The following is a 12,692-nucleotide window of genomic DNA, read 5'->3' as shown; positions in this document are numbered from 1 at the left end:
CTATGGAAACATATCTCACTTTTCCCTGGAAGAGGCACAAAAATATGAAGCAGGATCTTCACACTACACTTACAGCAACTGCATCTTGTCAGGACGTTTACCATAATTTTGCTAATCCCGAAATCAAGTGAACCCATTTGAGTCTCAAGATCAAGTCTGTTTCTGAACGTAATGCATAAGCTAAATGAAGATCATACCTGAAACACCTAGAATTCGATGCACTAAGTCTTAAAAAGGAGTACTGGCAGGAATTACATTAGAAAGTTTTCTTTTTTTTCTGTATCTTCTGAACTGTTAAAGTCTCTGGCATACAAGGTGTGAAGATAGCCTTCTAATAGCTGGTATGCTTGTGTTCTCCAGTTGCCTTGACTGTTAGCATGTTGCATGCATGTGAAGATTCAATCTTTCATATGCAAGGTATTCTTGAGAAGGGTACACAAAGACAGCAAAAGCGTGATTTCTACTGTAAATACCTTTAGAAACTGGACAAGTGTTAATTGAGCAGGGAGAAGCTGAGCTGGGAGAAGCAGGCTGGACCTTGATAGCTCCCCAGTGAATGGCCAGTGAGACAGGAGGGAGGAGCAAATGCAAATTGGCAACCATGCATGGATTTCATCCAGTTTATTTAAAAACTACAGTGAAAAAGACTACCTGTCTTGATTATGTGAATTTTTTGCTTCACAGATGTGGAATCCCAGTGACCTCATTAGGCCTGAGGGACACAAAATGCAAAATGATAACAAAACAGGATCTGAAAGCATTTATAAACAAAGTATGTGCAAATTTAAAAGGCCTCTTGTTTTGTATCAAGTGTTATTACCTTGCAAAGCTATTCAGTAGATCAGACTGTCCTCATTTTCTAGAGGGTTCAAAGATGTGTTTCCTGGGGTTTTTCTTTCACCTTCAAAATTAAAAAGTAGCAACAACAACTCACTAACAGCTAAGCAAAAAGTGGGGGGGGAGGGAAATCTCTATTTCAGTCCCAGCCCTAAGGGCAAAAAAAAGATGTATTTCTGAAAGCAAGTCTATGAAATTTGGTGTGAGAACAGAAGCCACTTTAATTAAAATTCTGATGAGAAATTGATTTAACTAGGAAAAGTGTCATGATGGAGAAATGTGGGCTTATAAAACTGAATTGAACATGAACTGCAGAAAAGAAGGCATTCAATGTCAAAACAAGGGGAAGAGCTGCCTTTTAATAAAATGTACAGGAGATTTGTTTTGTTGTTGTTGTTTTTAACACATGATTCCTGGCGACAAATCTTACTACTTCAGGGGAAGGAAAGGCAGATAAAGAATGTGGGAAGCTGCATTGAAAATGATTGTTTTGTCCAATTTTATTTCTTGCTGTAAAAATACCAACTGGTATTTTGGCTCTCAGAAATTTGGGTTGAATGGGACTACATGATATTTTTGGGGGAAATCCCAAATTGTCACACCCATCTTGACTGTTTTCTGCTTAGAATCAGTGGAAGTGACAAGATGAAGATATTACCTCTGGAACTTTCCTAACCTTAGTCTTCCCATAACCTCACTCCTACCTTTGACTCTTGTCCTTGCTTGCCCTGCTATATCCATTGCAGACAGCACTGTCCTGAGAGCAATGATTTGTTTCTTCTAGTTGGCTGTAAAGTACTCTGCTCTAATGAGTGTATAAATAAAAGCAATTTGTTTTTCTGCCTCATTCAGGGGACTATAAGTCAGAATAAAAGGATACACAAATCTAACTTTTGTATAAATTACTTATTTGCAGGGTTAATAGATTTTTAATATGCACCTGTCTTTTCGCCTCTTAAATGACAAGAAAAGACAGTAATACTTAAAACATAAAACTGCCTAAACATTTCAGATCAGAGAGACTCAGAAAGCTGTAGAAATGATAAGTTGACTTATACTGAATAAGAGCATCACCTGGTGTTGGATTTCTTCTTTTAATTCAACACTGGGAATGATATAACCATATTCCATACCTCTTACGAGGAATTGTACAGGTTCCAACCATCTGTTAAATTAAACATTCATGATTACTATGAACATGTAGAGCAGACCTGATACAAGGGAGATGATAACTGTGCATATAGCTAAGCCCTAAGAGCCTGCTTGACTCCCAAAGTTGGATACCCAATTAGAAGAACTGAAGGTTTGTTTTTTTTTTTTTTTAGTATAGTCTCACTCACTGCAAAGTTCAATGGCAACGATTTGCTCTGATCCTTCTATATTAGATACAATATATCCTGTATCTGAAATACTGAAATTCTGGAAAAGGTCCAGATATTTATGTCTTTTAAATAGATGCTTTAATATGTTGGTGCTTTTTTGGTACTAATTTCCCCTGACAGCCATTTCTGTCTTGGTGGTGCTTTGAAAACAAGGCAGGGGCAAGAAATGAGGCTCTCTTGAAGAGAGAAGTTTTGCTTACTAACAAAATCCAAACAGAACAAGCCATAGCACTATATGTGACAATCCTGGAAAAAATAAACAAACATACTATTTCAAACAGGAAACTTCTCAAGGGTCCTTCTGCTTGAGGGGCTGTTTCCAACCAACACATCTTGTTGCCTTAGTTTCTGCTGGTTTTCAGGCAATTTTTCACCTAGTTGGCTTGTAAGGAAGAAATACTGTCCCAATTGAACATGATGAAAATTTTGCCCTTGACTTGCATGGCTAAAATTTCACTGTAGAAAACTGTTTGGGTAAAGGACTTGTTTACATTTATATGTTGGTTCCTCCAATGATTTTTTCTAATCTAGCGCAGTAAAAATTATTCTTACCCATACTCTGCTAAGGAACTTTTACACAAGAAACCCCTGAAGTACACTAAATTTTTCTGTTAGAGCCTACTGCCTCACTCAGGCAATGTGAAGCTTTGTTATTAAGAGCATCAAGACAAAAGCTGCTTTAAAACACTAGTGCTGGAACAGAGCAAGTGCTGGCTGCTAACAGTGAGTTGTTTTACTGTGCAAGGTTACATTATCAAGTTATAACAGGGCTGCTCTGCAAAGGGAATTTTTTCTTGTATGTTTAGGAAAATACACTTTACTGGAAGATACATTCCCTCCAAATGCCTGGAGACCTTCTTTTATTATGGCAACTAGAGTATCCAACTGAGAACTAATCCATGTTTCAGTTTGTCAGATGCACAATTATAATTATTTCAGTGCTGTGCTGAATGAATGTTAAAGCCTGATAAGAAGGTGAAGTCTCTGTCATTCCTATGTATAAACTCTCCTCCCAATCTGCAAAAATCATTATTTCTGGTTGTTTTCATAATGACCTCCTTTATGATGGACTTCAATTGCACTTCACAGTCCACTGAGCAATGATGTTTAAAAATTGATTAAAAACTGTAAACATTGTAGCAGGAACATAATCATGATTGATAGGACAAAGTCAGGTAATCAAGAGCAGGGAGGAATCTCAGCCTAAAGTTTATTTTTGCTTTAGGAAAATATAATTGAATAAGAAGCTGTAATTGCTGAAAGTTAGGTCAGTTATTTTACTGGTGTTTTAAACATGAAAAAGGGATAGAAATAAAAATACAAACAACACCCCTAATAAATCCCAAGCTGCTTCAATTTGTGTGGGTTTCTGTTACCTTGAGTTCATATTGAAAAGGGCAGATTCTAGCTGGCCTAAACCAAAGAACCTTGTTCTACATATGCTATCTCATGAGCATGAGAGTAAAATGTACACTTAAACTTTGTTATTATTTTTCTTTGTAAAGTCTGATAGAAATAACTCTTGTATGATAATAATTATTTTTCTCTGTCATAGACCTGATGAACAACTTTTTCCTCTGAAATACTAATTACTTTTATGGCTTGCATTATGATAATTTTAATGAAAAAATTGTACATCAGTTTATTTACCAAAGAAAATCCAAAAATAACTTAAGTAATGGATGTCCTTTTTCAGTCTTAATTTCATTTTTTTTCAGTCATTTGATTCTCATGGTTATGTCAGTGTCACAGCTGTGATTTATTTCATGCTCACTTGATTTTTCTAAAAGCATCATCTCCCTCCCTGATTTGTCTAACAGGGAGAGCTCACCTCCCTCTTCTTGAACAGGTTCAGCGTTGTTTGTTAAGCACTTTTTGCTACAGTGCTAACCATTCAGCTGGCAGTTTCCACTTTTACAGGCTAAAACAAAGCAAACAATTTGTCAGCTCAGTTGAAAGATTTAGTTGAGGAATGACTGAAGCATGAAACTCGCTTTTTAAAAAATTGTGAGTCATGTTTCTTATTAGGTAGGGGTTTTTTAAAATACAAAATACAATCTTTTAATCTTACCTAACCTTCAGTTTTAATATTGCTTATACATTGATGAAGTTTTCCCTTTCAAAGAAGTGTTGGAAGGGTTAATCACTGTTTTTTTTTTGTGTAGATTGCCTCTCAGCTTCTCAGGGGCTTAACCTGCACCCGACTATCACAGTCCTGGAGCTTTTCCTTCCTTCAGTGCAGGTCTGTGCAATGGCAGGAGTGGGGTTTTATGGAGCTTAAAGCACCAGGGCTTAACATTCTTGTGGCAGTATAAAAGATTAAGCATGTATACCTGAAATGTAAAAGCTTCCCACTCCAATTCTCAAACCCATTAACAAGAAGTCAGTTTTGATTACAAAATTGCTTGCTAGACTTAAAATGGACATTCTGGTGCTTGAAGCTCAAAGAAAGTCTTATCTTTCAGGACCACCTCACAGGGAAAACAGTGTCTGGATTTTTTTGAGCTTCTCCTTAAAAAAATATCAAACAAACACAAAACCAACAAAACCCTGCAAACTTTGCAGTTAATTGCAGGGTCCAAATGTGCCTTCAAACTCTTGTGGCTATTACAGGATATTTTTATCAGCTGAGGCTCAGTCACTATCAGTAGTCACTTCAAACATGGGCTAATTTAATTTAATTAAGCAAGAATGCAAGAAGCTTAATTTAAGGCTAGTCACATTAAATGACATTTTGTCATGGATGTTTACTGTATGTCAGCATATTATCCACACTGAAAGCAAGAATCTATTTTTTGGTGAAGTACAAGTTAATATGAGTAGAAGCGATACAGCCTGACCTGAGTCTAACCTAGAATTATATCTGAAAGGTTTAACAAAACAAATTGATAAATTCATTTAGTCTAAGCTGCTCCTATAATTGTACCAAACAATGTGTTTCATGCTTACAGCGCACAAATTATGACAGTTATTCCATCTGAGAAGCCAGAATGTTTGAATCTGTTGATAGGCCCTTCATCATCTTTAATGTAATTAATTGCAGTCCTCACTCCAGAATATGTAATCTCTAATCTTTTAAAAACATAATATTTATGAAAGAAACACTAAAAATATTTTTGCATAAAGTAGAGGACTGGAAAAAACAAATTTTAATATAAACTTCCCCATTTTATGTGAAATTAATGAAATCCGGTGAAACCAAATAGGACATGTAGAAGTTAGTTTGGGAAATGCAAGAAAGTGGTAGGACACTAACTGAAATACACAGATGATTTGAAACTGTTCAAAGAGCTAGTGGTGCCAAATGCAATCCATCATTAGTAGGAGGAATAGGATACATCAAGGACAGAGAATGTCACATGAGAATATATTAAAGAAACATAAGAGAAATGACCCCTCTACCATATCTATTTTTCAGCCCAGTGTTGTAATAAGGATTAGATGCATAAGCTTTTTGAAAGCTAGTTGTCCATTACATGAAAGAATAATGCCCACACCCATTGCATACTATTAAAATACACACATATTATGCTTTCATAACTGAAAAAATCATAGGGTCCCACTATAAGCTTAGGCAGATTGCTGTAATTCGAAAGAAATTCCACCAAAGCAAAATGGAGTTGCATAACCATATGTAAAAAAAAGAATCGAGCCCTAGGACTCTAGAGTTTTTCTTGTTATTTATCATGTCATTTATACTTCACTAAAAAAAAAATAATTATGAAGAGCATTAACTAATTTCTTCTTGCAGCAAGCTTGAAAAGGAAAGCATGCTAAAGAATGAGTATTAGTAAATAGGATATGGTTTTATTTCCAAATAAGACCTTCACAAAAGCATACAAAGATAACAGCATCTGTTGTTCACTACAGATGAATCGGTGATGACAAACACATGCCAAATTATCTGAATAGCTACCAGCTCTGTGTTTGATTCTGTGCTTGCTAATCCTTGTCTCACAATTCCTGCATAGAGATGAAAAAGGAAATTACTAGATTTAATTACCTTCTTACAGTGGGTTAGAGACACTAATTTTACTAGTCACTGCATCTTGCAACACTCTTAGGTTGCAAGTGAGCGTCCCAGTTTTCCTTATGTTCGGACTCAAGATAGTTTTTGCTGGTGCTGGACGTTCAGACTACAGAGCTGGAGTGCTCACTATCTTTGGTGCTTGCTAAACGCATTCTGGAGCTGGAGATTTATGACAAAGTTGAGTCTGTCAAAATTAACCGTAAGGGAAAGTGCTTATTTCACAGTGAGAGCAGATCTGATTTCACCCACAGGTCTACTCTCCTGAGTGGTTTAATAGTATCTGACTTCATATCTGTGGAAACGAACGTAGCAACACACAGTTCACAGGAGTAACACCGTATTTATTTTTAGAAGTAGTGGGTGCTTAGGGCTTTTCACGTAATCAATTCAGATTAAGAGTAATGCATGAACATTATTTCTGAACCAAGAATGGATATTTTTTCTACTTACAGGGTTGTGTCTCAGCGACAGCTCTAGCACTGATACTTAGCCTCGCTTCTGTCTCCAGCTTGGAGGACATCAAGCAGGACACTCCCAATAGCAAGAGAGCTGAGATGAAGCACTGCTGTTCCCGTGACAAAGTGTGCAACATCTCAGTGTCCTCTAATATAGATAGGACTTGGTTTCAAAAGACTAACTCTAGATTTTTCCTGATCATTGTCATCTAAGACTGTCTAGATGGCTTTTGGCATGTATGAGATACCGATGCTTCATTTTTTAATGTTTAATTCAGTCTTTAACATTACTGTGAAACTTTGTCATACTTTCTGTTTAGTGTATTATTAAACTGTTCTTGCTTGCTTGATAGATTTTTTTTTTCCAAGTGCTCTTGACTTTGACTGAATTATTCAATTGGTTGAGAGGCAATCCATTCCTAAGATATTACTTTTTGAAAATATTCTCAATTTAAAATTACTCAATAAATACATTTCTTTAGGAAGTTTATGTTCTTTATATTGCTTTAAATTACCAAGATTACTAATCATTATGCTGTTCCATTTCATCAAAGTTAATTGATTTTAAACATTTGAGAAAATGATTTACTCCTACTACTACTTCAGAAGTCTCTAACAGCAGTCTAAATCATGATTTTGACAGAGTAGATTTTATTTTATCTTTGTGGTTAACCTGTCTTCAAGATTCCACATTTAAGAGTTTGATTACATCTTTCATTGTTGCTAGCTTGTTTTTAAAGTGATGGACAGTTGAAAGAATTGCATTTCCCCAGAACAAGTGAATTTATCTAAACAAAGACTATCAAACGCTGACAAAAACATAAAGTGAGGGAAAGAGAGGAAAAAAACCCACCTGATGTACAAGCATATAAAACAAACAAGAAAAACCCTCCACAAATTGTAGAAAACAAAATGGGTTACCTAAAGTTGGGTAGAAAAACAGCTTTATCAACTGTCATGGATGCAGTTTAGCAACTGCTTTCTTGTATCATTAAAGTTTTGCATAAGCAAGCATATTTACCTATTCAGGGGGATGTTTACTTGGACATACCTGAATCACATATTATTGTGATCAGCAAGATGAAGGATAGTGGTTTAAACAGAAACAGTGGTTAAGGAAGAACAGCTCAAACTAGCTGGTTTGGGAAAGAATTTGTTACAAATATAAGGATATGCATGAAGTTTGTCTTCTTTTACTGAGATGAAGCTTACATGATGTCTCTCTGTCTTTCTCCTACCAATTGTTTTTGGCCAAATTCTACCAAGACCAACATACAGATAACTATCCGGTCAGTAGCCTGAAAATAGGCAGCTGGATACAGGGAAAATACTCTGTTATTGTGCTTTCCCCCATCCTCCCCCTCCCCCAGTCCTTCTGGGACAGAAATGTTGAAAGCAAATCCATACTGGAGAGTGAGAACCTCAATGTCGGAAAACGGGAGCTTGCACTTTTTTAGACATCAGGGAATCTGACCATTAGACACAACCCATAGGAAACCAGGCCTCATTAGTTTTGCAGCCCACATTACTGTTTTTCTAATGTAAAAAGGCTCAGCTGTGCAAGCAATTTTTTTTCTGAGACTTTCATTCTGGGTGCATAGTTTTGGGGTATATGACATAACGTATTTCGGACTTGATTTCCGTCAGTGAAGGAAAATTCCACTGAGTTAAATTGTTTTGCATTTGATAGTTCTAAAACTCCCATTCCTTGTATGACGAGATGGGAAATACTGGCAGTCTGCTCATGCACTGTGTGTTCCATAGATTTCAATGTCACATTAGAAGGTCTGATGTAAAGGGAGATTTAAAACACCGCTCACTATTTTATTAATACTGGTGTATTCCCTAATACCTTTTTCCTGAGGCTATCAGAATATTTTAATGTCCCATCACTCCTGCAACACACAGAAGGGTCATAGAGCAATAATTTTCCCATGGCAGAAATGCCTTTGAAGCAAAACAAAGCAGTATTTAGCACTTCAGAGCAACTCTCAAAGGCAGTTTATGATAGTCAGTGAGAAACAGTACTAAAGCCAATTGCATCTGCCAGAGCAATGTGTCAGGAAGATGCAATTATCTGGCTAGAAATTTTAAAAGATGGTGAGGTTATCACCCTATTCTTGTACCAAAGATGCACAAGGTTTTTAGAAACCACAGCTGAAAATACCCTGTCTTATTTCTTCCTGGGGAGAGAGAGAGAGTCCATGTGAAGTTTACTGATTGATAGTATTATGTTTGAGGTGCTGTGAAGTATTTGCTTGCTCAGTGTTACCCACTTCCTACTGTAATATGGGATTCCTAGAGATCAAGTGAGGTTATGAGGTCAGTGTAAAGTACTACAAGAAAAATCTTCCAATAAATTAAACTGTATTTTGAAGCTGACATCAAGGAACAAAATGTCAAAAACAGTGAACTAGGAACTGGCCACCCAGTAATACAGTATCTTGACATTGTATCTTTCATCTTAATGTATCCCAAACTATTTAAAATTGTAACAAATGGGGATCTCCTTATTTTATGCAACTGCTTGGGAGGTGCAAAAGACTAGACGCAGTGAGAGCATGTACCCTTGTTATTTAATATTATGTTTATTAAGTCTAGCTTTAAGCATTGACAATACTGTTATCTGTGATTTTTTTATCAGACTTTGTTCACAATAGTATCTGAGTATGTTCCAGTAGTTCATAAAAGGCATGCTGATGGTCTAAGGAAACATTAACCAGATGGTCCCCCCCACCCTCAGGAAACATTGCACCTGGGGGTTGAGACATGCCCTGCCCTTTGTTTGTTGGGACATGCCCTGCGCTTGTTGGGACATGCCCTGTGGTGTTTTGTTAAAACACGCCGTTTATCTGAGAACATGGGAGTTGCTAGGGGAGGGTCAGCGCCGGGGGCTTGGGGTGGGGGATATTTTAAGGATTTATCGGAACTAATTGTAATAGTCCCTCCCTATTCCCGGAATTGTGATATATATGTAACATTCTACGTAATAAAATGGAGCCGCTTTTGGCTCCGAGCCGCGTGTGCATTTGGAGGAAATGATCCCCCATGCGCCCAGCACTGAATAAACATACCTACTTTATAACCTTACTGGTTCTAAAGTCGTGATTCCGCGCCTCAGTGAAAAGCTGACCTGTAGTTCATTTGTATTTTCTTCCCAGGGGAGAAGAGAGTATGAATGTACATGAATGATTTGAAAATATAGTTAAAGTCTGCTTTATAGTTATTGTTTTAATATATTTTTTAATGTTATTATTAGCAAAGATACCCTGTTGTGTGCTTATGTTGGACATCTTTGGCACAAAAAGATGTTAAAAAGCATCTTATACTCAGGGTGGAAGCCAGTAAGGGTTCTGGACCTTAGTTCATAAGGAAGTCTGTTAAAGAGTTTCCAACCAGCCTGTAGAAAAATGGTATCTGTTGATTGGGCAAGATTTAGCCTTACTTTCAAGTGCTCTCTTGTGTCAGAAGAGCAAAGCTGTACACCATGATTTTTTATCAAGGGGGATATGTAAACATTTTATATGCTAGCCATAGATATCTGAAAACTTGCCAATATGGACTGCTTTGACCTGAAACTTGACTCTGTCCACTGAGAAGAATGTAGAAAGCCAAGGACAACCTTGGTATGCTTTTCCTAGTCTGTGGTTCTCAGAAGACGATGCATGTTTAGTATTAGTGAACATTTCCATAAGTGATGGTGATTCCACAACAAAAGAACAAAGTAACATTATGTTGCTGTTCAGATGTGGTACAATAGCAGCATGTGGCAATCAGCCTTTTTGATAAAATAAAGATCACTGACTTTTCCTGCAGTTTGGGAAATGGAAAAAAAATGCACTGCTTTTATTAGGTAGCTTTTATTAGGTCTCAATCACAGGTCTGATTTGTGATATGCTCAGTTCTGACTACTGCTCCCAGATCCAACCTGGGCTATGATGGTCTGTATATAGTGAGTTAAAAAGTGTAGTTAATTCCATTTGTAAGTAAAATTCAGTTAAGACGAGCTGGTCTTTAGTAAAGTTAATATTAAGTCCCTATCAGTCACCGGTATTTTTTTGCTTGTGTGTGCTATGTGCTCGAAAGAGCATTCAGCTTATGGTCTGATTACTTAGCAGAGCCTTTACAACAAGAAAAGAAATGGAAGCCCTGCTGACCACCAGCACTTAGCTTTTGGGACCTTAGGAGAGCATGCATAAATACTTTTAATGGCTTTAGTGTGTTTTCCTTGCGGAGCATCAAAACCAGCCTAAGCAGGATGAGTCAGAGAAAGCAGCCGAGGCTTTGTCTGCACAGAAGGGTGCAGACAGTCATGCGTTTGATCTGCTTGCACACTGAGCTGTCTGAATGGGAGCCAGCTCTGGCCTGGAAGCCATAAAGACATGTTAATGCATTGCTGTGCTGGAGCTCAGAAGCCTTACCAGTGCTAGGGCTACTTTTGTTTCAATAACCTCTCTATAACTGTTTTTTTAATGAAGTTGGTCCCATGTTTTTTTCCAACTACTATATAAAATACTCTGTTTTAACAGGACCACAAATCACATTCTCAAAGAGAGAAAGCATGAAATGTTTTATATGCTGCTGGACCTACAAAGTGGTCAGTAGTTATTATTTGGAAAGTTTTATCAGCTTCTGGTTCTACAGGTGAAAAAAAAAAAGTAAAATTTAATGAAAGACCCTGGTCTGGTAAGAGCATACAAAAGTGATACAAACCTAGCAAACATCACAGTTGTTCTAGTAAACAGCTAGTGATAATAGATAGTATTTAGTTTAAAGTATCTGGAGAGATCATGGCACTGTATGTCATGGGTGCAGGCTCTAATCAAGTGCTCTGGGTTAATTGCAAACAAAACTTGGAGCAGCCACCTGGCATTCAAAAATTTTGTACCCTGCTACAGCAATTCCTTTGTGTACATCTGCACCAAGGGTAGGGATGGCAGGGAGGAAGAGCCTGAGCATAGAAGCTTGAGGACTCTTTATGAAGAGACAGTGTTAAGTTAAAAAAAAAAAAAAAAAATCACAAAGAAAAGGCATGGAGGATGACAGGGTGAATGTGATGTGAACTAAAAGAATAAAATGTTATTGTCATAACACCCACAGGCTTCCCTTCTGAAAAAGACTGGGAGTAATTGTCAGGAGCTAAACTCAGTGTGCTGCAAACTTAGTATCAAACTATCATTAGTAATCTTAAGAAATGAGTCTGGAGGATAGAAATGAAACTGGCAGTATTTCAGAGGCAGAGTCGACATCGGCTGTCATCCCATTGAGAGACATACCCTGTTAGGGCCTGTTAATGTTGCACTCCTGTCAGAGTGACATATAACATTACATGTTAAACAAGTGGCAGATGAGACAGCGTGGAGGCAAATTGTTCAGCAGATGGCACAGCCTACTTTACTTACCATCTGAAGTCAGAAAATAGAGCAAATGCCATTTTTTGCATTCTCTCACATTCTTTCCAAACACTAGGCTGGGTAGTGCTCAGCAACTTCCTTTGTTGTGGCTGTTGAGACAGGAACTTCACAGTATGATTATGATATGAGATATTTCAAGTAGAACACTAATTTTGTGTGTATACACATATGTGCACATTGAGTTGAAAATACAGCAGGGCTGGATATAAGTTTCTGAGTCATAGTGAGTGAATACTTTGAGAGTATTACATCTCCAGATATCTGTTTTGAGCTGCGAACCACCTGTGGTTCATTGTGTCTCCTTTCTTTTTAAAGCCTCGCAATTTGTGGACACACTAGATTTACACCATCTGCCCACATTCTTAATCCTTGAAGGAGAGAAGTTTTATTTGGGAACTGGGAAAAGAACAGCTAAGCAGCATGATAACTGTTTTTTCTCTCACAGAGTTCAATTCACATCCTTCTGGAGTAAATGATGGTATTCTCATTGACTGGTGGTGTTGGACTGTGCTCTTACAAACCAATCAGCTGACCTCTTAGGAAAAAGAGAGTCATCAGCCATATTTTGGGACAG

Source organism: Tyto alba, unplaced genomic scaffold, assembly GCF_018691265.1.
Source record: "Tyto alba isolate M040663 unplaced genomic scaffold, T.alba_DEE_v4.0 Super-Scaffold_2, whole genome shotgun sequence".
Lineage (NCBI taxonomy): Eukaryota > Metazoa > Chordata > Aves > Strigiformes > Tytonidae > Tyto > Tyto alba.
This window is presented reverse-complemented; position numbering follows the sequence as displayed.